Source organism: Theropithecus gelada, chromosome 14 (genome assembly GCF_003255815.1).
Source record: "Theropithecus gelada isolate Dixy chromosome 14, Tgel_1.0, whole genome shotgun sequence".
Classification (NCBI taxonomy): Eukaryota; Metazoa; Chordata; class Mammalia; order Primates; family Cercopithecidae; genus Theropithecus; species Theropithecus gelada.
The window spans coordinates 71,278,432-71,305,856 of NC_037682.1; the positions used below are offsets into that span (position 1 = coordinate 71,278,432).

Below are 27,425 nucleotides of genomic sequence, written 5' to 3' on the forward strand. Positions count from 1 at the left end.
AACAGTTCAGATCTGAAACCTGTGTGATTTTAAATTTTCTAGTAGCCACGTTTTAAAAAGCAGAAAGAAAAAAAATGACAATAATTTTAATGTTATATTTATTTCATCTATAAATATATTTTATTTATCTAAAATATTATAATGTTGCTACCTAATATAGAAAAAGTATTCATGGGACATTTTATATTCTTTTATTTTTCCTCCTAAGTCTACGAAATCCAGGGCACATCTTGTATTATATTTATGGTACATATTAATTCAGACTTGCCACATTCCGAGTCCTCAATAGTCACATGTGGCTGTTGGCTACCATATTGGTAGCACAAATCTGGATCTTTCAGTTTCTCCAACCAAGCGACACACACTCTGGCCTCTTCTCATATGATCTTCCCTCTGCTTGGGGCATGCTCCCCACCACCCCCAACCCACTGTGCTGGGCTGACTTTCAAATCAGAGGTCACTTCCTCCTGGAAGTTCCCCCTGGTCTGAGTTAAGGGTCCCTCTTACATGCTGCCATGGCATTCTGTAGGGTACTATTAAGATACATATTAAATGGATTGTAATTACTTGGGTTTCTTGGACTTTAACTCCATCTATATCGTGTTTATCACTGAGCCTCCAATGCCTAGGATGTGCCTTGTACATAGCAGACACCCAGCAATGTACGCAATTTTGCTTGCTAAAATAAAACATCCTTTAGGCCCTGGACATCGATCTGCTCAGGGATGGTCCTAAGAAGCAAAGAAAAACCAGCTTCTCTCTTCACACCTACCCAAAAGAGCATAGACTTTGGAGTCAGTCAGGCCTTGGTTCAAATTCTGATTCTACCCCTTAACAAAGCTGTGTCCTGGCCAAGTCCCTTTACCTCTCAGAGCCTTAGTTTCTCCATCTGTAAAACGGGGCTATCAATCTGCCATGCATAATTGTTGCACAGATTAAACAACTGATATAAGTGGTCTAGAATTAGTGCCTGGCACATGATGAGTACTTTACACCCAGTTTCATTAAATTAAAGTAGCCATCAATTACAACTGCATAAATAATGAGATACATCATTATTTCATGAGCCACTGAGAAAAGGGAACAATAACCTCCAATGACAATGTCAGTTAAACTATGACATGCCTTCAACTGTAAGATGCATCCTAATTTCAGAGATGCTAAAAAGTTAAGGTAACCATCTTAAACTCAATGACATTTGATAAGTGATTCTCCCCTCCTCTTTCTCCCTGGAGAGTTACTGGACAGAACTCTTACGTAGAGGATGCTGACCTCTGACCTGTGTCACATTACATGGAGTCATGGGACTTGGGTTTCATGAGGTGCTCTAGAAACTATAAAGAAAGAAATGGCTATTTAATGAATTCCCATCATAGGCCAGCCACTTTCCTTACATTATTTCAATCGCTTCTCAAAACAATCTTATTTGGTATATTTCTCATTTTTAAGAAGAGGAAATGGCAGTTCAAAGAGGTTAAGTTGTGTAGCTAGTACATGGTGGAGCCAGGCCTGGAATCGGGGCCCATGTCACACGCCGCCCCGCTGCCTCCACAGCCAGGCCTGGAACTGGGGCCCATGTCATGCACTGCCCCACTGCCTCCACAAAACCCAGTTTCTAAAGGCCTTAGATCTCAAGGTTGGCTGGCTGTTCTGAAAGCCTCGTTAGCAGCATCCTGTAAATGCGCTGTAAATGCCCTGAACTCCTAAAACAAGCTCGGGATCAAACCATCAGCCCTGAGCTTATTAGATTTAATGCCAGGAACAAACCTTGAAACAACAGGTTAAGGAGACCCCTACAAAGATCTGAGGGAGAAGCAGAGCCTGACCCTCCAGGGGCAGCAGGCTGGCAAGACAAGGCTGTACACAGCTTGCCAGATCCAATATCAGTGAAAGGGAAGAATGCCGGCTTCCTCTTCAGCATCTGCAAGCTGTAGCACTCCTCCATGGCACCCCACTGTGTGAGGGGGAAATGAGGAAGGGCCTGAGATGCTGAAATGGCCAGGGGTGCACGGGTGGTAAATGTGGAATAGGGGGATGTTAGGAGGGAAGCCCTAATGTGGGGAAGTCACCCAAGCTTGTCAGTGCCTGAAACATACACATTAAATGTAAACACCTAGATGGGTGGCAGGGACTAAGGACAGAAGGCAGAAGGTCCCTTTGGTTAGATATTGGGGACCAAATTTGCTCACAAATTCATGTGAGGGTCTTTTGCAGTTTTTCGCTCTCTCAGATTTGCTAAGGCTGAGATGACATGCTGGCCCTGCAATAATTTAAGATATAGGAATTTCCTTACAAAGTTCAGTGTCTTTCCACAAAGTCAAAGACACTGCTGATTTGATCAAATTGCTGATTTGATCATCTGAGGAAGTGTATACTTCATGGGAGTTTCTCAAGCTTCTTCTCTGTTTAAAGTAGCTCCCTGCATCTTCTTTATATTTTTCGAGATGAAATCTTAGTAAAATGGTTAAGAGAGGACCTAGTATAGTGAAGTGGAAGGCAGGGCTCACCAGGCCACCCCTCCTCTCCTATCCCCTGGTGAAACCCCAGCACTGGGCAGAAGAGAGACTAAAAACCACTGAGCTGGCACTTCCAGCTGTGGCATTTGATGAGTCTGCTATAAATTGGGGGGGAAAAGGCTTAAACATGTAACAGTGGAAGCCTGTTGTAGTAGAGAGGATGCTGGTTTGGTTCACCAAGAAAGCAGCATTTTCATCTTAGTTTGGCTGTGAAATGAGTTTCCCTAGGGTTTGGCTTTGGCATGGGTTCTGGGCCCCACCCCTCACTTGTCAAGTGACCTTAGCCATAAGACTTCTCCCCGGGCCTCAGTTTCCTGCAGGGAGCTGGGATTGCTCAGTGGCTCTTGCACAGTGCTCAGGGGAATCCTGGAAGCAACCCTCCCTCGCTTCACCACTTTATCCAGAACATCTCTGCTTTTGTGTATTTCATACATTTTGGATCCCTGTAAAACTTGCTTTGAAGATGTCTTTGTGGTCAGTAAAAGTTTGAACTCTGACAGACTGAATCATCTCCTACATTCCTTCCAGCTCTGACATTCCCTGACTCTAAAAATCACCAAGTTACAATCTATTCATGGGAATAAACAATCCTCAAAGAAGTTGGAAGGTGCTGGGTATTTGTGAGCAGGGGGTGTGTGTGTGTGTGTGTGCACGCGCGCGCATGCACGCGGGCGGCATGTACTTGTGTGTGTTTAATCCTTCAACATTTATGTGTGTGTGCCTGTGCTTCTCAAACGCAAGCCACATGCAAACATTTCCTCTGCAAAGTTCGGTGCTTTCAAGTTATTTATGTGCAAAAGATGCCTGCAGGCAAAGCAGGGCAAGCATGTTTCTGTGCCAGCCCAGAAATGTGCTTTGCACTCTGCAGGTGAGAAGACACTGCTGCCCTGCAGCCTGCAAACAAGGAAACCAATTGAGAACAACACAAATCCACCAGGCAGGTATTCACACCCTTGGTTTCCTCATTTTCCTGCTGGCCTTGTCTCCATTCCCCAGGCCTTCCCTGATTCCTGCCCATCTCTCCAAGATAGAAAAAGGAAGACAGAAAATGCAGCCCAGTAACCATTTCAAAACAGTGACATGATGCTAGAAAACAGTCATTAAGTCCACTGCACACTTGTTCACGTTTCCCAAGCCTTGCTGGGTGAAACTTCTAGACCAAGGGCCGTCATAGTGCCACAGCTGCAGATGCAGCCTGAGGGCAAATAGAAGTTGAGGCTGGTTCTCCCTAGGTGACAGGTAATCCTTAGCATCCTGTATAGACAGGCCTCCTGGTCCGGCCTAAGAACCCAGCAGAAGGGAGCAGATAACAGCAACATCAGACCATGAATAAATCAAAAGTAATTTCCATTTCTCTTTGGATCTTATGGGTTTTATGTGGGGGGAAGGTATAGCACACATGCTTTTCTGATTATATCTTCATTATGCCACCTAAAAACAAGCAGATAAATAGACCTTAAAGCTGAAAGAGACCCTGGAGGGCATCTCACCACCCTCCTTATTTTAAGGGCAAGAAAATCGAGACCTGGTATGGGAAGGATCCTTGCTGAGAATCATCCTGCTATACTACCTAGGAGACTGGACCTCAGGCCGCTGGCCATTTCATTCAGCCCCAAAGCCGTCACCAAGTATACTTACACAGTATGCTGTGGCCTTCACTTGCTAATGGCATACTGTGTAAGTGATGAGGACAGGAGGGACCTGAAAGCCAGCTCATACTCTGCTCGCCCAGCCCTGTGCCCTGGTGCAGGGCTATGTCTGCCTGGAGGAAGGGCATTGTCTTCTAATTTGCACAGAAGCAGGGTCTCCAGGAGACAGGAAGTGTTCACAGAGGGGAACACTGGAGCCCCAAGATGAGTTTAAGAGCAGAGAAAGAAAGTGCAGATGTTTTGAGTGGAATGGGAAAATGTGCAAAGAGCTGCTGTTAGGGATTCATCAGGCATGCATCTTTCTCCCAGCCCAGGCCCAGTGCACCCTGATGCCTGGGCCTTTACCCAAGGCCTCTCCAGGAAGACCCAGCCAGAAACATGCTCTTTGGATCCCATCTTGGAGTAGAAGGTTACAGAACCCACCCCTCCAGGCCTCTCTACAGCTAGGTTCCAATGGCCCTGTCTTCCTTAACAGGAGACTTTGGGGGCCTCTACCACTGCCATACTCCTTGCTGCTTTGGGGGTACCTTTTGCAGCCTCCTCTGTCCCTCCCAGCAGCCTTTTTTCTCTGCCCCCCACATCCTGGGGAGAAGGAAATCACCCAACAGAGAGGAGGGGAGACCTACCCCAGCTGCTCTGCCCACTCCTGGCAACCGCCCCTCCCTCCATCCCCTGAACTTCTGCTGCTTCAGGAAAGGGCTGAAGACACAGATTCTAAATATGGGTACACCCCCACCCCCAATCCTCCTGCCCTGCTAATATTAGCCCTTTTGTAGAATCCACTGACAGCATTATTCCCTTTTTTTGGCTGTGCTGGTGGGAATTCTGCTTACAGTAAGGAGTGAGGCAGACTGAGCCAGCAAAAGTCTGCGGAACACACTGAGCCGGATACAGAGAGAGCTCTGCTACCAGGGGCTGTGCCAGGTGATTTATGGAGCTCCTTTTCAGACACAAGATTTATGATTCTGCGAACAGGGAGTTTTGGGAAATGGGCAGGGCATCTGGATGAGGATGGGTGGTTCTGGTTAATTGAATTTGTCAGCTTCCAGATAGAGGGGGCACTAACAGTTGTTGACGATTTACTCTGAGCCAGGAACACTGCTAAGGATTTCGTGTACATGATTTCATTGTATCTTTACAACGGCCCTATGAGGGGGTAGAATTATCCCTATTTTACATATGAGGCATTGAGGCTCAAAGAAGTGAAAGTACTTTGCCCCCTGACAATGTCTAGTCAACGCAAAGATGGGATTTGAACTCAGGTCTTTGTGACTCCAAAGCCCTGGCTATTCACCATGTCATCAGGCCTGTTTGTTTCAACACTGGCAGAAAATCTTTTGAAAATGGTGCGAGTGTGCTACTTCTGCATGGTCCATAGTTGGGGGCAGGGAAGCAAAGTGCTTATTTTGGAGTGAGGGGATGTGAACTGGGTGCCTGCTGCTGTGAGGCCGACTTGGAGCAACTTATTAGGCCTGTCTGAGCCTTAGTTTTTCCACCTAGAAAATAGGAGTGCAGATAGAGAAACCCCAAAGGTGCTTTTGGCCCTGACTCTTGGAGTCTGCACAGTTTTCTGAGGGTCTTCTTTATTTTGATGGCTAGTTCTCACCATCTTGGCCCAGAAATGCAGCTTGAAATGAGCACAGTGGCATGAGGTGAGGGCAGAGAGCAAATTGAACATGTACTGACCAGAAGGCCCCCTAAGCAGCCTTCCTGCTGAGATCTCACTGTCTTGCAACTCCTCTCTACAAAGTATAAGAGAACAAAAAAGCTAATTCTGCCTGAGGCAGTATAGCACAAACAAGGTCCTCCTGGTTTCTCAAATTCACTCAAAGAAAGAGAAAGCAGATATGAGAGAGAGCATATAGATCTGGAGTGACTGATAATACATGGGGGAAACAGTAGGTATTGATTTCATTCCACTGCTTATTTTCCCACCTTGTTCCAACAAGGATTCAAGGCAGGGGCACTTAGGAGTTGGTGACACCTAAGGGGTTTGCAAGGCCATTCACTGAGAAAGGAATAGAGTCAATGACGATAGCTGATTGAGTCTAGAAACACAACGTTATAAGCTTGTCTCCAACAGGAAAATGAGACTGGCCAGACAAATGGACTGATTTGTCAATCTGATGGCTGTCCTACTGGCTTATTTTTTGGCACCTGGAGAAATGCACCCTTTGGGGCAGTCCACCTTGCTGTCAGCATTGTGACTGAAGGCTCAGGAGGAAAGACCAGGGCCTGCGTGTGATGGGGAAGCCGGCAGGAGCTGTTGAGAACCTCTTGAAAGAACTCTCTTCCCAGACTCCAGACATTGGAGGAGCTTTCCCATCAAAGCAGCGTCAGCGGAAGCACCCAAGTTCTTGCCACTTCATCTTTGTTATATTTTATTGACGTTACACTGATACTGAAATTTCATTTCCAGAAATCTTTCCTGGACCATTTCTCTGAGGAAAGAAGCTAGCCCATTAGTGAGCCACTCAAGTGGCCCGTGGCAGTCTCTCAGGAATTCTCAGAGCTTGCAGCTCCCGAGTGGTGCTGGTTATGTGTGTACATGTGCACGAGTGACAGACAAGCGCAGTGACACTGTCACTATCAGGAAATCACAAACAACAGGATTGTTTTCAAGGTGAGGCCTGGGCTCTTCATCCTCCAGAAACCAACAGAGCCTAAAGGGAAATCTCACAGGCACGGCCATGTGTGCAGACCCAGACAAGCGCATAGGGCCCATGACACAGATGCACCCAACATGCACCTCTGAGCCCAGACACACATGCCTGCTTGTAGGCACGTGCACAGGTGTTTACACCTTTAGATGCCTGCAGAGCCCTCACATCCCAGCACACAGGCACACACTGGGGCCATGGAGGGTGGTCTCTACAAGCTGAAAGTTTACCACATTAGGGACTCCTTGGCTGAGCACCAGCTCTGGAGGATTTCCAATCTGATGATCTCAGAACTCCCTAAAGTGTCAATATGTTCATTTTCACAGCTGTTTCCTCATCATCTTCTTCCCAGAAGGCCTTGGAGAGAGTACTCCAGGCAGAAGATGAGTAACACAGTCCTTTGGGAGCTTACTATCTTCTGAGAGTAGCAACAGGTAAGATGGTGTTAAGGAGAGAGGCAGGCAGGCAGGGAGACGAAGTGTAAACTTTCTCAGGGTCAAGTCTGACTTCTTTACTGTTGGATTCCCAGAGCCCAGCAAGGTGGGAGCACCTAGTACAGCTTCATAAATAATTATGTAATGAACTGATTCAGGGCTATTGCAGACCAACCTTACTTGGTCTCTCTATATGCTTCTCTGCCACCCACAGTATCATGTCCACACTCCTTGTAGCCCGCCTTCCAGAGCCAAAACCTGTCTTCCTACCTCATGTCCTATCCCGCTGCCCCGTACCTGCCTCTCTGCTCTTTATTCCCATTCCACCTAGCCTCTCCCCATTTCTCCAGGACTCCAGGGCCTTCCAGGTCTCAGGGCCTTTATGGAAACTTTCCCTCTGCATCATTTTCTGTTTGGTGAGCTCTTTTTCACCCTTTCAGATGCATAGCAAATATCCTCTTGCTATGGTTTGAATATGTCCTCTCCAAAATTCATTTTCAAACTTAATCCCCAATGCAACAGTATTAAGAAGTGTGACCTTTGGGAGGTGGTTAGGTTATGAGAGCTCTACCCTTGTGAATGGATTAGTGCCTTATAAAAGGGCTGGAGGGAACTAGCTAGGCCCCCTTTTGTTGCCTCTCCTTTTCCCTCTGCCATTTGAGGACACAGTGTTCCTCCCCTCTGGAGGATGTGGCAGCAAAAAGGTGCCATTTTGAAAGCAGAGACCAAGACCTCACCAAAAATCAAAACTGTTTCATCTTGATCTTAGACTTCCAGTCTCTAGAACTGTGAGAAATAAATTTGTTCTTTATAAATTACCCAACCTCAAGTATTTTGTTACAGCATTATTAATAGCTGAAGACACCAATCTTCTGTAGTTCTGACAGCTTTTCCTTCTCCTTCCCTGTCTTCCCAAGTCAGAGTTCACTGCAGCCTCCAAAGGGCTCACAAAGGCCTGTCTTCCTCGTTTTGCGGCCATCTCTCCACAGCAAGCGGCTCCAGGTGGTAGGCATATCCCTTACATATCACTTACAGAGCCTGGCACTCAGTAAGTGAAGTTGGTGGAGACCTAGCAAGATGCCATCACAGCTCCAGGGTCTGGCTCTGGGCTTTGTAACCCCCTTAACTGGCCCCCTCCCATTTGAGTGGGAACAGGAGAAGCAGTGGATGCCACACATGGGAACCACATGGGGAAGGAAGCGAGCCAGAGCAGACTGTACTACACCTGCTTTAGGGCTGCTGCAATCACCCACGTCTGGCTCTGGGACACATAGGAGGCCGTGATTCCCATCTCTCCATGTCTCTGCCTCCCGGCCTGTGGCTCCTGAAGCCACCTGTCCCGATTAACCCTCCTGAAGCTCTTTTCTTGCAAGGCCCCTGGGTATGAAATGTCATTAAGGACATATCTCTCCCAGGTTAAACTCTCCCAGTGCGAAAGAGATGCTGGTCTACCTTTCAGCTGGAAAATCTGGGACAGCCAGCCTGGGTTAGTGGGAGCAGGAGCTGTGGGCCCTGCCTGCTCCCTTAGGGAAGCCCAAACTAATTAATACCTGGTTGGCCCACTCGGCAAAATAAACACATAAAATGAGGTGATTTAACATCTTTTTTCTTTATTGATTTATTTAGATTTCTAAAAGGTCACAGTCAATTCTTTTTTCCACTGGACAGAAACCTGGAATGAGCAAAGGGTAGAGAGCTGCAAATGGATTCAACTATAAAAACACTGGGCTGTCTTTAGGTGTCAAATGATGGCATTACGCTCTGCACATAGAGATGAAGGAGATGCAGCTCAGCCTTCCGGGAGCTTCCTTGTTTACATTCAGACTCAAAGGCAACTCCTTAGCACCTTTGATATGCCCGGGAACAGCACAGGGACCATTACACTTACTCCTTTCAGCAATCCCCACAGGGAGGCATTATGATCATTTCTGTTTCACAGAGGAGGAAATGGAGACTCAGGGAGTTCACTGATTTGTCTACGGTCAAGCAGCCAGTGGGAGAGCTGGGCTTTGAACCCAGGTCTATGTAGCTCCCAACGTCTTACTTTCCTAAGAGATGGGTCCATCTTTAGTCCAGTGGAGATTCTTGAAAGTTTCTGGAGAATGGCTTTTTAGTTTTAATTTATCATGACCACCCTAGGAAGGTAGGCATCAATGTCCATATTTTATCACTGAGAAAGTGAAATTCAGAGTTATCTGCCCCAGCTTGGAAATCATAGTCAAGATCAGAATTAAAAACTTTTAGTTTGACCTCTTGGTGATGTGGGATGGCTCTCTGTAGAGCTATGGAGGGAAGATAAGGCCCCTAGGGAGGGTATGCTTGGTGGCAAGTCCCCAGGAGGCCTGCATCCCATCTAAGGACAATTCTCCAAGGGCTACAATGGCCTTTGTCACCAAATTTCATATCAATTCTGCCTCTCTGGCATAACTGGGTTCTAGAAAAAGGTCTCAAACCATTAAAATCTTTAATGTCCCAGGATAAAGTTCAGACTCCTTCACAAAGCATTCAGTTCCTTCTGGGGTCTCTCCAATTCAGCGCTGTACCTTTGAGCCCTTGTGAATGTCTCTGAATGTTCAGTTAGATTCTTCTCGCCAAACTGCTGGTTCTGCTTGGGCCTGGAAGGCCCTGTCCCACAGGCCCACTAGGCAGATTGCTATGCATCTTTCATGATTCTGTGTGGATCACATTTCTTCTGACATTCCTCTGAACATGTAAAGATGCTGAATTTCATTTATCATTAAGGAAATCCAAATCAAAACCACAATGAGATACAACTTCAAACCCACAAGGAAATAAAAAAGACATAAAAAAGTATTAAAAAGGATGTAAAATGATCTCTCCTTTCTCTACATTTCTGTGGCCCCCTTTATGCCTATGTTATAGTCTTGATCATGCTTGGTAGCAATTGTTTGTATAGAGTCCAGTACCCCCCATCAGATTGGGTGGCCCTTAGGAGCAGAGACCCAGATGGATTTCTTTCTATGTGACCAGATACTCCAGTACAGGGCCTGGCACATGAAAGGAGCTTCATAAATCATTGCTGAATGAATTAATGAAGTGACTGCTGAATAAATGAATGGCCACAATTCAAAACTCTTTTAGAAAGGTTCAGGGACTGACAACACTATCGTTACTGCAGAGAAACTGCTGACTTCCAGAGTGCAATCTCATACTCTTGCTTCTCTGTTCTAACCAATTTCAGCCAGTAACATTCTTTCCTCATTTTTACGTGTTAAAAAACAACAAAAACAAACACTCGATTCTTTTGTTAACCTGAATGCCAAGCTATTAATACTTGTGGGTATTTTGATTTTCTAGGAGGACAGGATGGATTCCAGGGGAGATAATGGTGTAAGCATTGGTCTTTTTCAGCATGTGGTCCAGAGGCCAATCTCTTATCTGTTATGAAGGAGAAAGTTTTGCTTCAGTGGAGTATTTATTCAGGCATTTGTGTGGAAATATTTAAAATTGGGGGGAAAAAAAGTGCAGGAAAAAGGCAGGAATTATAGCATTCTGTCCCAGGCTGGGTCCCCAGTATTAAGCACCTTGCCTGGCATAATGGCCAGAGACTCACTGCCCTGTCCATAAGGAAATTTTCAGGCTTCAGTGCAGTGTTGCTTCTGGCATTTACAGGTTGTTGTTGTTGTTTTTCTGACACAAGCACATGATAAGGCATAACTGTTAGCTGTAGTAAGCCTTGTTCTTATCACCACCTTTTAAAGTTTTCCAAAATACAGGCAAGATTAACACAAATTCTTTATAAAACTCTTACAAGAAATACAAAAGGAGGGAGCCCTGCCCAACTCATTCTATGAGATGAGCAGTATTCTGATAGTAAAATCAGACAAAGACATTACACACACAAATACAGATGAATATCTCCCAAAAATAGAAAAATATAAATTTTTATAAAAATATAAAAATCTTCAATAAGATAACATTGAATTGAATCCAACAACACATAAAAAGAACTATACACCATGACCAAGTGGGATTTATCAAGGAATTCAAGGTTGGTTTAACATACAAAAACCAATCAATGTAATAGATCACATTAAGACCATAAAAGATAAAAACCACATGATTATGTCATTAGACCCGGAAAAAGCATTTCACAAAATCTAACATCCTTTCATGAAAAAACCCAACAAACTATAAATAAGAGAAATCCTTAACTTGATAGAGGCCATCTACAAAAAACTCACATCTAACATTGTACTTAATGGTGAAAGACTGAAAGCTTTCCCCCTAAGATGAGAAATAAGGCAAGGTGACTGCTCTCATCACTTCTTTGAATACTGTACTGGAGGTTCTAACCAGGAAAATTAGTTACCAACAAGAAATAAAGACACTCAGATTGGAGAAATGAAGAAATAAAACTATCTCTACTCACCAATGACAAGATCTTATATATAGAAAATCTTAAGGAATCCACAAAAGAGCTATTAGAATAAACAAGTTCAGCAAGTTTGAAGGATATCAGATAAATGTACAATCATTTGTATTTCTATACACTAGCAATGAACAATCCAAAAATGCAATCAAGAAAATAATTCCATTTATAATAGCATCAAAAAGAATAAAGTATTTAAGAATAAATGTAACAAAAGTGAAAGATTTGTACACTAAATATTATAAAACAGATTAAAAAGAAATTAAAGCAGGCTTGAGTAAATGGGAAGATATATTTGTGGATCGGGAGACTGAATATTGTTTGGATAAAAATAGTCCCCAAATGTATTTATAGATTTAATGTATTCCCTACCAAAATCTCAGCTGGATTTTTTTCTATAGAAATGTACTAGTGTATCCTGAAATTTATATGGAAATGCAAGGAACACAGAATATTCACATAGTCCTTAAGAAGAACAAAGTTGGAAGAATCCCACATCTCAATGTCAAAATTTACTATGAAGCTACAGTAATCAAGATAGTGTGGTACTGGCATATAGAGTAGATATATAGATCAATGGAATCAAATTTAGAGTCATGAAATAAACCCTCACATTTATAGTCATTTGAGTTTTTGACAAGAGTACCAAGACAATTCAATAAGGAAAGTCTTCTCAGCAAATGATGCCAAGATAACTGAATATCCACATGCAAAAGAATGAAGTTTGCTCCAGACCTCACATAAGATACAAGGATTAACTTAAAGTGGATCATAGATCCATGTGTAGATCTAAAAATATAAAACTCTTAATAGAAAACAGGAATAAATTTTCATTACTTTGGATTAAGCTATGGTTTCTTAGATGTGACACCAAAAGCACAAGTGACAAAAGAAAAAATATAGATACATTCGACTCTTTCAAAATGAAAAAGTTTTGTGCTTCAAAAGAATATTATCAAGAGAGTAAAAAGACAACTCACAGAATGAGAAAAAATTGCAAATCATATATCAGATAATTGTATCCAGAATATATAAAGAACTCTTATAACTCAACAATACACAACATAAAACCCAAATTAAAAAATAGGCAAAGGACTTGACTATTTCTCCAAAGAAGACAGAAAAAAATGCCAATAAGAACATGTAAAGATGCTGAATATCGGCCAGGCATGGTGGCCCACTCCTGTAATCCCAGCACTTTGGGAGGCAGATGTGGGCAGATCACGAGGTGAAGAGACCAATCATCCTGGCCAACATGGTGAAACCCTGTCTCTACTAAAAATGCAAAAATTAGCTGGGCGTGGTGGTGGGAGTCTGTAGTCCCAGCTACTTGGGAGGCTGAAGCAGGAGAATTGCTTGAACCTGGGAGGCAGAGGTTGCAGTGAGTCAAGATTACGCCACTGCACTCTAGCACGGCGACAGAGTGAGACTCTGTCTCAAACAAAAAAAAAAGATGCTGAATATCATTCATCATTAGGGAAATCCAAATCAAAGTCACAATAAGATGCCACTTCAAACCCACAAGGAAATAAAAAAGACATAAAAAGTATTGAAAAGGATGTAAAAAATTGGAAATGTCATACATTGCTGGTGGTATTGTGAAATGGTGAAGCTACATTTAAAAATAGGTTGGCAGTTGCTAAAAATGTTAATCATAGAGTTGCCGTATGACCTAGCAATATCACTGCTAGATATATACCCCAAAGAACTGAAATTTATGTCCACATAAAAACTTGCCCATGAATGTTCATTGCATCATTATTCATAATAGTTAAAAATGGAAATAACCCTGATGTCCATCAAGTGATAAATAGACAAACAAAATGTGGTATGTGTGTGTGTGTGGGTGGGTATGGGCATGGGTATATCAGGAATAAAGTATTGATTCATGCCGCAACATGGATAAACCTTGAAGACATTATGCTAAGTGAAAAAAAAAAAAAAACAAAAAACAGACACAAAGGCAACATCTTGTATGATTCCTTTTATATACAAGGTTCAGAACAGGCAAGCCCATAAAGAGGGAGAAAGTAGATTAGTGGAGTGGTTGCCAAGGGCTGGGGGGAGCAGGGTATGGGGAATGACTGCTAATGAGTACAGGGTTTCTTTTTGGGGTGATGAAACGTTCTAAAGTTAGATTGTGGTGATGGTTGCACAACTCTGTGAATAGACTAAAAAAACACTGAATTGTTACTTTAAAAGGGTAAATTTTATAGCATGTGAATTATATCTCAATAATGCTGCTATAGAAAACATATGCAAGAAATAGGCTATAGGGAATGTGGAAAAAATGGAAACAGCTGACTTGCTAGAAGTGGTGCAATGAAAGGTGATTGTATTTCTGTTTTCCTTTATTATTGTTTTCATGTTGTTTGCACAATAATAATGTGAAAATAAAAGAGAAAGGGAGCGAGAGAAAATGAAGTAGAGAATATGAGCACTCGCTTTGGAGTCCAGGAGTCTGAGGCCATCATCCCTTGCTCTACTAGTTACTATGTATTCTGGATAAGTGGTTTCACCTTTGGCCTCAATTTTTGTTTTCTAGAAGTAGAAATAGGATGGGCACAGTGGCTCATACCTGTAATCCCAGCACTTTGGGAGGCGGAGGCGGGTGGATCACCTGAGGTCAGAAGTTTGAGACCAGCCTGGTCAACATGGTGAAACCCCATCTCTACTAAAAATACCAAAAAAAAAAAAAAAAAAAAAAATTAGCTGGGCGTGGTGGTGGGCACCTATAATCCCAGTTGCTCGGGAGGCTGAGGCAGGAGAATCGATTGAACCCAGGAGGCAGAGGTTGCGGTGAGCTGGGGTTACACCATGGCACTTCAGCCTGGGCAACAAGAGCGAAACCCCGTCTCAAAAAAAAAAAAAAATTAAAAAAATAGAAGTGGAAATAACACTAACCTTATAGGACTGCTGTGAGGATTACATAAGCTGATATGAAGCAGGTACCCATCGTTCTAATTTTCTTTCATCTTCATTTATGTCCTCAAACAATTATGGAGCATCTATTACATAATTGGGAAATAGATGAATTAAGATTGGACCTCATTGTTAAACATCTTGGAATTTAGAGTGGAAAACAAACACATAAATAAATTTTAAAAGTTCATCAGGAAACACAAATAGCATGTTGGATAAGCTATCTGCATAGACCAAATACATTCAGGAACTTGTGTTGGGAGCTATTGGTGAAGGAGCCAGACCAAGAAATAAAAACTCATAGGAGATAGAATTTTACATTGACATATGTTTGTTGCAAAGTGTGCTTTCATGTGTATTATCACATGCAATTATCAGACAATGCTCCTAAGGAAAGTAGTATTGCCCTACTTTATAAATGAGAAGACTAAATCTTGGAGAGGTCATGAGTATTCTGGTTTTATAAAACCAGCACATGGGGCAGGATGCCTTTCACTCTGCCCTGGTGGCCTCTTCTGAACATTCTTGGTTACATGCCACTAGAAAGGAAGATGGAATAGGTGAAGTACCAGTAAATGAAGAGGAATCTTCTCCAAGTCATGGCTGGTAGAAAGTACTGGGTATGGAACCTAGTCCCCTTAGGGTCCAGTGAGAAAGCATGCCAAATGACGACACCAGGACCCATCCAGCCCTGGCTCATCCAACAAAGATGTAATGCACTCCTTGAGGAAATATCCATGTTCTGTAGATCATGAATGTCTAGCAAACACTTCTCTAGCGATCACACTAAGTAATGAGTTGGGCGTGAGGAAGGGAAACATGCATCATTTATACAGCACCTACATTATACTCCCGGTTCCCCAATAAGTAGGGTGCTTGAGGCATTATAATGGCTATTTTCAACACTGACACTGAGGTAACACTGAGGACCAGAAAGGTCAAGTGACTAAGGTCACATAGCAAATCTGTAGCAGAGAAGAGAGTGAGGACTCAAATCAGCGCATCTTTTCACTCATCATGAGGATTCTAGATTCTTCCCTATGCAAAAAAGTCATTGTCTCAAGGGCAGAGCAACAAACTGTCAGAGCTCAGAAGTCACACTGCATCACGAAGCTGTGGGGGCCCATGTCTGCTATTTAAGCAACACTAAAAACACATCAGCCCACGCCTTAAGGGTGAAGGAGTGGGATACTTAGCTGAATATCTGGTACAGAATAGGGCCTCAGTGGGTATCCCAACAGCCTAATTGATCTTTGGTTTCAATAGAACTGGCCCTCAGCTAAAAGCAAAAGACCTCTTTACCAAATACCTCTTTCCTGAAGGAGAAGGATGGCAGATATAGGCACAAGCATTCAGCACAGAAACCCAGGTGGGTCCACCTCTGAAGCTGCTAGGCTTTTGGCACCTGGCCAGCTGGACTGACCACAGTTCTCATTTATCAAGAGCCATAACCAGTCCATTACTTGGCTTCAGTGTCTCCCCAACCCGTTGACCCTGACAGTGAGTTTGTGATCCCAAAGGCTCCTTACCACTGGAATATCTTCAGAAGTAAATGAAATGGTAAGCTAGTAGACTTCAAAGCCAGGCTGTGCCCAGCACTCTATACTCTGTTCAGTGAAAGCAGAAATGTCCCCAACTCACCCACTGGGGTGAAGTAACTTATCACTCTGCAGTGATTCACAATGACCTGCAGAATTGACAATCAAAGTATGTAGACGTCTCAACTGATTCCTCAGGGAACTCTGGCAAAGCTCAGTAAAGAGAATCCAGATTCATAAAGAGATCATCCCAACAAAGATTTCAAAGGTACGGAAGAAAGAGCACAGGCTTTGGGAGACAACAGACCTATGATAAATCTCGGCTTATCTCCAGACCCATGATAACGCCTGGCTCTGTCTCTTGCAAGACGTTACATCTTCTAAAAGCATCTTCAGAGAGCTAAGTGTCAGCTTCTTTACTGGCTAATGTGAATGTAATTTGCTGTTTTTATGGAGGCCAGAGGGGTTAAGCAGGTGGACAGATTTAGCGGATGATTGGTAATATAAAACTAGGGGGAAGAAGGGATGTCTAAGGTGGGCTGTTGGTTGAAATAAGAATGGGTGAGGTGACAAGAGAGTGTGTGGTCAATAAAAAGAGGAAAAAAAATGAACCACAGGGAAAACTGCATTTACTAAGGTAAGGGGAAAATAAGTCAGAGCTTGAATGAAACGTGGTGAGAGGGCATAATAAGGAAAAATAGGAGAAAATCTTGTCTTCCAGGAGACATACAGGGAATTGTCTAAGGTTTACCAACTGTTTGATCTTGAAAGAGCAATCATAACACTCAAGACTTATTATGACACCATCAATAAATGTTTCCTACACATGTGAGGGCAAGGGTAGCAAATAGGGTCCTTTTTCATGAGCAAATTCCAGCTGATTGATAATGTGTATCTAAAGTATCGTGTTTGAAAAAATTCTGAGCCCTCATCTGAATGCAGTGGTAAAGAATTGTTTCAACAGTGGTGTTTGCAGGGGAGTGGGAGAAAGAATGGTAGCCCACAGGCCAAATGTCGTTAATGCTGTGATGTGCCACTCTGACTACCTCCTTTGGGACTGAGACACTCATTCCTCCAGCTGCAGGGACTTTTGCTGTTGGCTGCTGACAGGTATCAGTTGAGTCCCTCTCCAGGAATGGTCTTCAGCCCAAGAGAGCTGTCACCTGTGGGCAGTCCACAGCTGTTATTACAGTGGGCAACAAGGCCAACTCGCTTTGACTCAATATGAGACATCTGAAGACCATCCCAGCTTGAGTTCCCTGTGGAATCAGCTGACATTTTTGCTGTGATTGCCTTGCAGCTCAACTCTTCCCTTTCTTCCCTTACTCCCTTACAGGTGCTGATCCTAAGAGCATGCTCCAATAAACTTTCTGCATGCAAATCTCTGTCCCAGAGTCTGGTTCTGGGGAATTCAACCTAATACATCAAGTATTTGCCATTCCTGCACAAACTATACCTCTCTCTCTGCTTAGCTAATAGCTTGCCATCTGTGTTAACTTACTCCTCAACAAAGGAAGACTCAACGTTAACCAAGGGGAATAATCTGCAATCCATTAGCTTTCTCTTTTTCCCTTGGTGGCAAGGTAACTCAAAGATAAGTTATCTATTCTTACCTCTCTTTTGCCTAGGTTAGAGGTAAGTTTCTACATGTTTTCTTTTCTTTTCTTTTCTTTTCTTTTTTTTTTTTTAAGTAGAGACGGGGTTTTGCCATGTTGGCCAGGCGGGTCTTGAACTCCTGACCTCAGATGATCCGCCCGACTCAGCCTCTCAAAGTGTTGGGATTACAGGTGTGAGCTACTGCTTCTGGCAGTAAAGTTTCTACTTTAGTTAGACTTGGAGGCTTTCTAATCTATAAGTGATGGGTTGGCTCTATTCCTCTCATTCTCAGTCAGTTCTCCCACCTCCAACTCTAGAAGAGATAGCATGTATCCATGACTCACTTTTTAAAATCATTATAGATCAAAGGTATCAGTAGGAGGATGAACAATATGTGCTAATAACTCTCATTGGCATAATGCTTTCAATTTATATGTATGTAATATTTTAGAAACATAGCAACTCTTTAAGGTTATTGTTATTTCTTTTGAGCAAAAGGAAGAGAAAGGCTGAATGATTTCCCAAGTCACCTAGAAGACTTATTGCAGAATCTAGACTAGAATCTGGGTGTTTTGGCATCCAATCAATCCAGTCACAGGCAGAAAGTGTCTACCTCTGCTGCTTTCTTAGAAATCAGTGTGTGATTTCTAGAAAACAATGGAAGTGGCTCGGGAATGCCCCTCACCATCCCTCCCTTTGTACCATTGCAGTATCCGGGATCTCGGTGGTGATCACATCCTGGAACAAGCACTGATGAGCATCCTGTAATCCAGAAGATGATCTAACAGTCCAGTGCTAGAATCCCTTATACCACCACAACAAATGACTGTCTTGTTCCTGTTTGGACCATTTTACTGATGGGAAACTTATTATTCAGAAAGTGGCTTATTCTGTGTTCCCTCATCTGTACAAGTGGAATGACACCAAACTGGGAAAGGTATGACATTTAAATGAGAGAATGAATGCAAAGCACATAGTAGGTACTCATAAGGAATCCTCCCAGAAAAGCTGGCACATCTTGCTCATTTAGAGCTGTTTGTCTGTAAAGGCATAGCTGAGTGAATCTGGGAGCCAGGTCCACAGGCAGGCAATGAAGCATGCTATCTGCCTGCTAAAGAGACATGCCAGGGGCTGGGATGGAAAAGACAAACTCCAGCTTTCAGATCTGCCACTGCAAGAAAACCAGGGATTTTGCTGTGGTGTCACTGGGTGGGGTGGTGATGGTGGGGGGTGGGGGGAGCAGGTGGGCAGTAAACAAATAGCCAAACCCCACATGGCCATGTGGATTGGTGATATCCAGGTGACTCTGTGACCCTAGGATGGATGGGGAAGCACAGAAAACCCTTCTCAAAGACAACAAAACTGCTTTAGTTCTGTGTAGCGGTGGCTTGAAAGTTGATCACTGGTGTGATGTGCCTAAGTTAGGATGCAGCTGGCATGGAACAGCACGGGTTTCCTCTGTCCAAAGAAGATTTGCAAACAAGAGTACAGTTCAAAACACTTAATAACTGATGTGGTACAGGCACACTGCCAATGAGAATGGACATCGGCTACAATCAAACAGCATGGTCATGGGGGGTGTGTCAGCCAAACATCCACCCTGGCAACAAGGAAGCCCACCCTGCAAACAGGGAGAAGAGGATCTGCAGGGTGGGGCGCCTAGAAGTCAGTAGAAAATCTGCCTATCTCCTGTGGAAATCCCAGAGGATTTCATTAAACTCTCAGGGCTCTGGAGAGCAAGATTTAAAAGCCATTGCTGGGGTGGGGTGGGGGGAAGTAAGTGCCTTCAGTGTCCAGCTTCCAGGCCCAGTATTGTTACTCAAGTGTACAGGGCCAGCCTCCAAAAGGGCAAAGCCCTGGTTCCACCCAAAGACAAGTCTATGAAGGCTCTGACAAGTCTTGTTCTGTTAATCAGCATACCTCTCCCTCTGCTAATGAGTGTTCATATGTAGTCTCCCCAAGCACTTGTTCCTGTTCTAGCTTTTATAGATGAGGGCACTAGCACTCCTCACTGCAATCCCAGGACTTTGAACACAGCCTTGAGTCATGCAAATTGAGCCCTGGTGCTGGCAGGAGTCAGGGATCAGAATCCTAGTCCTGCCCAGGTTGTCCACAGCCACTCCAAGCCCCTCTCTTTCCCAGCTCAAATGTGTCTCCTGGCTGCTGGGCTTTCACTAAGAGCACATGTTCCTGCTACCTTCTGGGATGAAGTCACAAGGGGTCAATTAGCTTGCAGCAATGAAGCCAGCATACTGTTTCTTCAGCTTGCATAAGATGAAGCTCCATGTGATGAAACAAGTCACTGGTCCATGAGGTCTTGGGGGAAGGCACTAGAAGCAAAAGCCCTCCCTTGAGAGCAATGCACCAAGACCTCCCCTTTCTCCTGTCCTTGACCACCAGTGAGCATGCTGTAGTGGACTTGCCAAACTCAAGAAATACTCCCAGTAAGTGCCAATGAAACATTTGCCCACTGTTCTCCATAGAGCCCAAAAGATTGTGCCTCTCGAGGCTGATTTTGCCCCTACTTGTGTCTTACAAATTGGGTTTGTTCCCCAGTAAGTCACCTTCTTCTTGCTAATTCTATTAGTGGCTTTTCATACATGACTACAGCTTCCCAGCCTTCACCAGCTTTGTCTCTTCTAAATGGAAACCTCACATAGCCCTGCATTAGAAGGCACTGGATTTGAATGACAGCTTCCCAGTAATTCTCGGAAGGAGCCATGGGCATCGGCTGTGGCTAGGGCACATGCAGGAACACCTGCAGGAGGCCAGTACATCTGGGTGAGACATTAAGCACCAAGCTTTCATGTCAGTCAAGCTGGGTCCCATTCCCAGCTCAGCCACTTACCAGCTATGTAACATGGGAAAGTTATTCAAAACTCTTTAAGGTCTTTTATTTAGTGTAAAATGGTTTTAATAATAGTATCTATCTTATAGGGTTGCTTTGAGAAATAAGCAAAATCATATATATAAGGCACTTAACACTATGCCTAGGAAACAGCCATTTAGCCATTGTCAATATTGTTAATCATTCATTTATCAATCAGTTGCTATAAATTCTGTACCCAGTTAAGGGCTGAGACTCCCAATTTCTGCCCTCAGAAACCTCTCAGTCTGATGGGAAAGGACCACAGGAGAACCAGCAGTTAGGATTCAGGATGGTAAGTACTTTATTAATAACCACTTTTTAAAATGCTATCACTAATGGGTGACAACCATTTTTTGCTAGCCCCATGTGCTACATCCTTATGTAAGTCAAGTGCATAAGCTTTCTAGTCTAAATACGTGAGTTCAAATCCCAGCATTACCACTGAATAATTATGAAATCTTGGGCACATCAATTAACTTATTTGAAACTTAGTTATTTCATCTTATAAATAGGTATAGAAGTTAGAAAAAATAGGATGGGCATGGTGGCCCACACTTGGCCACATAGTAAAACCCCATCTCTACTAAAAATAAAACAATTAGCCAGGCATGGTGGTATGTGCCTGCGGTCCTAGCTACTCGGGAGGCTGAGGCAGGAAGATCACTGGAGCCCAGATGTTTGAGGCTGCAGTGAGCTGTGATCACATTATTGTACTCCAGCCTGGGTGACAGAGCAAAACACTGTCTCTTAAAAAAAAAAAAAAAAAAAAGAAGAAGAAGAAGAAGAAGTTAGGAAAAAAATACATGTAAGATGTCACTAGAGCATCTTGTATATGGTAGGTGCTTCATAAATGTCTGTTGGCTAGAGTTGAAGTGCAGTGACTAAGGGGTGTTTGGAAAATGCATGCGAGATGGCTATTGTTCCCCACCCCTAGAGAGTCTCTCTGGGTGGCTTTGAAGGCCCAGGCAACATGTCCACCTAGGCTGTGAGGCAGGATTGTGATGCTCAGTGGCTTACCTGGTTTGGACCCCGCTCTGAGCCAATGACTGCAGTCACAGGGACCAGAGGCTGGCACACCAATGGGGTTGCTGGCAAGAACCAGGCAGAAGGTTCTAAATGCAGAACCTCCAGGACCAAGGTAGATAATGGGCATGGGTGTGTAGGCAGAAAGAGGTTCTGAGCTCTCCCAGGCATCCCCAGTTTTGCATACCCCAGCCTCACACAATTGCCAGGATGGCGTATGCTTGCTCCAGGTCAGGCCTTCAGGGGCTGACAGTAGGCAAGTCACATCATATTTCTCTTTGTCCCAGAGGGAGCAATCCTAGTCCTGCCTTTAATGCATGGCTAATGAAATAATCAAATACAAAAGAACCTTGCAAAATATAAAGCACTACAAAAATAAGGCATTATCATTACTGACATCATGACTACTACTACTGCTGCTACAATTACAACTACTAATGACTACTATGATTTATCAGTCTCTATGTGTCAGTTATACTTTAAGATAATCACAAATCATCCCTATAGCCAATTTAGATAAATGATGAAGAAATTGAGGCTGAAAGAAACAAGGCTACTACCAGCCCCGTTGTTGACTTTACATGAATTTGAAAAAAGATGTCTCTTCTTCTGGGCAGATGTAGCCCCTCTGGGACACACGGCTTGGGAGGTGGAATGCAGGCTGGTTTTTAGCCCCCACTAGCCCTTGAATAAGCAGGCTTGTGCAGGACACACCCTCATCATCAGTTTTCTGCAATCTCACAGCGAAGGTGAGTGGGCTGGTTCAGTAAGAAGCTAAGTTGGGGGTCAGGCGTGGTGGCTGATGCCTGTTATCTCAGCACTTTGGGAGGACGAGGTGGGTGGATCATCTGAGGTCAGGAGTTCGAGATAAGCCTGGCCAACATGGTGAAACCCTGTCTCTACTAAAAATACAAAAAGTAGCTGGGGGTGGTGGTGGGTGCATGTGATCCCAGCTACTTGGGAGGCTGAGGCAGGAGAATCACTTGAACCTGGGAGGTAGAGGTTGCAGTGAGCCCAGAACCCGCCACTACACTCTAGCCTGGGTGACAAGAGCGAAACTCTGTCTCAAAAAAAAAAAAAAAAAAAGAAAAAAAAAAAGAAGCTAAGTCAAGACATAAATGCAGGCCTGTTCCATTATACAAAGCATGGTTACCCCAGGTGGGCAACTGCTGCCTGGAGCCAGCATCTTCTATGTAGACCACAAACACTGACTGGCCCTCTATACACTCAGCCCTGTGCTGCTACTGTGGGATGGACAAGGATGACACAGATAGGAGCTTATACCCCAGGGAGCGCATTGCCTCTGAGAAGGAGCAGAGGTGCTCCTGCTCAGAACACACCAGCCCCAGAACTGAGACAGTGCCCAGAGAGGAACAAAACCGAACAAACCTAGTCCTGTTATGCGAATGAACATTCTTGTAGCAGGGCTTCATAAGCCTGTTGCTAAGCCTACCTTGCTTCCTGTCACTGAGCACCTGGCTCTTGGCTCAGGAAAGATAATCACTCTGGGAACCAGCTCTCCTCAGGAGACCTGGCAGAATGTTCGCAGTCCAGGGCAAAACCTGCCTTTCAACAGAGCTTCACCTCCTCCCATGTCAGACAAGGGGAAACTCAACCCATAAAGGAAAGGGTTTGCACACACAAAGCTCTGCTGAGAGCCTGCAGTAGTAAGTGACCGACCCGAGAAAGGAAGGAGCCCCAGCTCTCCCAGCTCAGAGTGTTTCCTAAACAAAGACCCTAAGTGTCCTCCCGTGACAACTCGAGACACGGGACACTCAGGTCCCAGGAGCACCTGCAGCTATCATCTGTCAGTCCCGACACCAGCACTGTCTGTGCTGAGGTTCAAGCAAAGAGATCAGACAAGCACTGGGGTGGGAGTGGGGGCTGCAGAGGGCAGGTGAGGGGGAAAAGGCTTTGGAGAGACCAATATGAATAGCAGGCATTTTTGTCTGACCCCAAAGAAGAGGGCAAGGGAGAGCTGTGATCTGAGCCAAGATGAAAGAGTGATTGGCCTCCCCTACTAATCAAAGAGTTTAATGAGGCTTATTAAAAGCCCATTTCTAGGTGTTGTTGAAAAATTACACCCGTGTGTGTGTGTGTGTGTTTTTAATAAGAACTGCCTTCTAGGGATTAAACACACACATACTCCCCAAAAATCCCATACCCCACACATTCAGTCACATTCCCACAAAACCTGCGTATCATGTACATTACAGCATTCTGGGTGCATCTACATCAACCATGGTCACAATTCACAACATCCACATGTATTGTAAGACATAAAAGCCAGATCACCGAGGTCATTCATGCACCTTTTGAAATTACAGATGTTGAGGGAACTCTAGAGCTTCATCCTCAAGGAGTTGTCATTCACATAAACAAACAGCATAGCCTCTAATCCACAGCATTCTCTGTGTCTTGCCTGAGGCAAGACAACTCAGCAAAAGCAGAAGCTACCAGGCTTGCTTTAGAGTCCAGGATCATTAAGCTTTGGTAAAAAAGCAGCAGTTTTACAGCAAGGTCACTGCACAAGAAGGGGCTGGGGGACTGTGTCACTCCTTCTACCCATGGTGGATTCTCTCTGATCTGCTAAATCCCAACCACTTGGTAGAGCCAGTCCCGGGCCTGCAGCAGGTTTCCCTTGGTTCTCAGCTTACTGCGAGCTCACAGCTGCCTTCACTCTCAGGCAGAGAAAACATTGCTTTCTGGAACAATCAGCTAGATGCAGAAAAGAATCCCTTGCAGAAAATTATCCCACCACCAGAGTGGTGCTGATCTCCCCAACATGATACTCACTGCCAAGGGGTAGAATGCAACAATGACCATTCAGACGCTACAGTTACCACGTGGAAGAGTCTGCTGTTATTAGAAATAAATGTTTTGGAATTAGTAAATCTGGGTTTCAAGCCTAGCTCTGATTTCTTATTCAAGGTATGCCTTTGGCCCACTCTTTCCGCCATCGTTTTCTCCTTTGCAAAATGGCAGTAACAACTTCTTCTACCTTACAGAGTTGTGGGAAAGATCACAAAGTACCCTTCAGACTATATACCCCAAAGCAGATGCTAGAAATTCTCATAATGAGACAAAAATGGGAAAATGGAGGAACTCATTGATTGGGTTGTGAACTCCTCAAGGGCCTGTGTTGTATTTATCTTGTTCTCAGTGCCCAGTGCTGAGGCTGGGACTAAATACCCTGGGGAAAAACTGTGTGAAAGCAAGCAAGCAGAATGAGTGAATCCATGAGTTAAGTGGCTTGCCTAAGGTCACAGAGCAGGTCATTGCAGGATTTGAGCCCAGAAGTCTTGACCACACTAGTCCAGAGCTCTCTATTCTAGATGTATCAAACAGTTGGGTCTATTGAAGGAAGAGTGAGTGTCACAACAACTGCAGCATGGACCAGTTTTCAATAAGCCCCACTATTCCCAGAGAAAGACCCAATGTTGGCCAGGTATGGCCTAAAAGGACTTCACAGACTCACCTGTTAAACATGTCAACTCCACACTGGGAACAAACAGAAGCCACAAGTGCAAGTAATACTCAATTGCCTCAAACCGGCTCATCTTATTTAATGACTTGTGCAATACTGACTTGAATTGCACAAAACAGAAAAGTCACAAGCCTGGGACAATCGATCTGGCAGGGGTTAGGTCTTGCAGACTGGAAGCATATCGTGTTTTGGGTTCACTTTCAGCATCATTACTTACCTACTGACCAAGTGTCCAAGAGATCACTAGCCCTCTCTGATTCTCAGTTTGTCCATCTGCAAAACAAGAAGACAAATACAATTAATTCCTTGAGACTGCTGGACTAAAATGCATCACAGGTTTTATGCCTAGAATTGGTTACCAACTACCTATGATTCCAGGTAACTGGGAAAACTGAGTGGTCAGGCACTGCAAAATAACTAAAACATGAAGTGGAATAATAAATTAAGCATGATAATGAATAGTTATGTGTCAAGCAGGACACTCGCTGATGGTGCCCAACTCTCGGCGCAGAAAATTCAGCCTTCCAGTCATTTGGGCACTTTTTACTTTTCATAGATGTCAAAATATAAAAGACCATTAAAAATATCAGGAGAAATAAAGCAAAGAAAAGGGCCACAATCTCGACACATTCACTTCCAACAATTTGGGCTTTTCTTTTTTTGTTTTGCTTTTTTTTTTTTCCTTTTATACATAGAGTTTACCATTTTTCAGAGCAGAAGTTATCAAGATATACTATATTAAAAAGCACCATGCCAATCATGATTTTCCTCTCTTGCCACCTATGTTAGGCCATGACCATTGACCATTGCCCTTATTAACTCATTTTCCTTCCCATCCTTTTCATCAGTTTCCCCAAGGCCTTTCCAGGTGTGTGGTCAGGTCTCTGACAGGCACTGTCCATACCTGAGCCCAGAACAGTGAGAAGCAAGCAATCTGTTGGAGTCCTCGGACTGGCCTTTCCCTAGTCTAGGTTCAGTTGCCTCATCTGAAAAATAGGGAACCTGGACCGGCTGGTCACAGATACCGTTTTTAACTTGAAAAAGCAAGGCTAAGGAAAAGAGAAGGAAACTCATATATTTGAGTCCCTACTATGTGACAGCTATTGAGCTAATAATACCTACAGATATGATTTCATGATCCTTATAACTATCCTGGGAGATTTTATAGGCAAGAAAACTGCAGCTCAGCAAGGCTCAGCAAGCCGTCTAAGGCCGGATGCTGTAATTTTGGTACCCCATTCATATTTTTGCCATATCCATGTGTCACCTCTACTATCATTTACTAATTTTCCCAAATCAATTCATATTTTTTCTTAACTATATTTTTAAATAATTTTCAAAAAATATTTCTGCAGCTCTATTTCTGCCCTTTTTCTCCTATGAACAGCAACCTTGTGACTAAGACAGGTTCTGTAATTACAAAATGGTTGCTGCAACATGAAGGAATTTGTCATTGAAACCATTCGAACAATAGGAAGTCATAGGTGTGAGGTGCTGTGTGTATATATATAGATATATACATACACACACACACAATTTATTAAAATAAGTTTTGGAGTTGAAAATGCTCATCCATGTACTATGCGAACTCCCAGTGGTGCCCCGACTACACTTTGGGGAGCTGGTCTGAAGTCCTTCAATGCACTGTGACTTCAGAACTGAAGTCTTTCATCTTTCAAAGCTGAAATCGTAAAAATGCCTAATACTTAGTCTATGTCAAGAAAGTCACCAGGGTCACACAGCTAGTAACTGAAGGAGCCAGGACCAGGCCTCTGCTTGCCTGCTTCTAACCCATCCCAGTGCCCCAGGAGCACACTCAGCTTCCGTCCCCCTCCTCAGACCCCAGATATGCAATTCTGTGCCATATGGCCACCAATTAAGTTGTTTTCAAATCCAGGCAGGGTCATCCTGTTTTGTTATGTTGTCCTCAGCTTTTCCATAAAGTGACTAGATTATATCGATACTTATTTACATTCCCAAAAGGGCGCTTTAGTATAAAGCTGCATCATTTCTAAAACCATGTTTTGAAAATATGAACTGAAAGTGATTCTTTCTTCAATGATCCAAAATAGTAACTGAGGAAATAGAAAAGGCTGATAACCTAATACCCAGGAATGCCATTGCCACTTCAAATGAGTATAAAATCCCAAGCCGGTGAGGGGAAGTGGGAGAAAGTGACAAAGTGACTGTACTGGACACTGATCGAAGCTGTTGTCTAGTGTCTTTTTAAAGCTCTAAGCTTTCATTTCCTGTCATCTGGTTTTAAATTAATTGGCATGAATTTTTTATGACCAGAGAGCAAACAGGTTGAACGTCCCATAGAACTGGGTGGGGCTTG

The 27,425-nt window shown here is 43.8% G+C and overlaps 1 protein-coding gene across 1 annotated transcript in view; it reads right to left on the bottom strand.

Moving 5' to 3' along the window:
• The window catches only part of TENM4 (teneurin transmembrane protein 4), a 787,121-nt gene that overhangs the window by 621,650 nt on the left and 138,046 nt on the right, over positions 1-27,425 (bottom strand). The window contains exon 2 of the mRNA XM_025357209.1: positions 25,305-25,360. The gene's annotated coding sequence lies outside the window, so the exon portion shown is untranslated. The remainder of the gene's footprint in view (positions 1-25,304; positions 25,361-27,425) is intronic.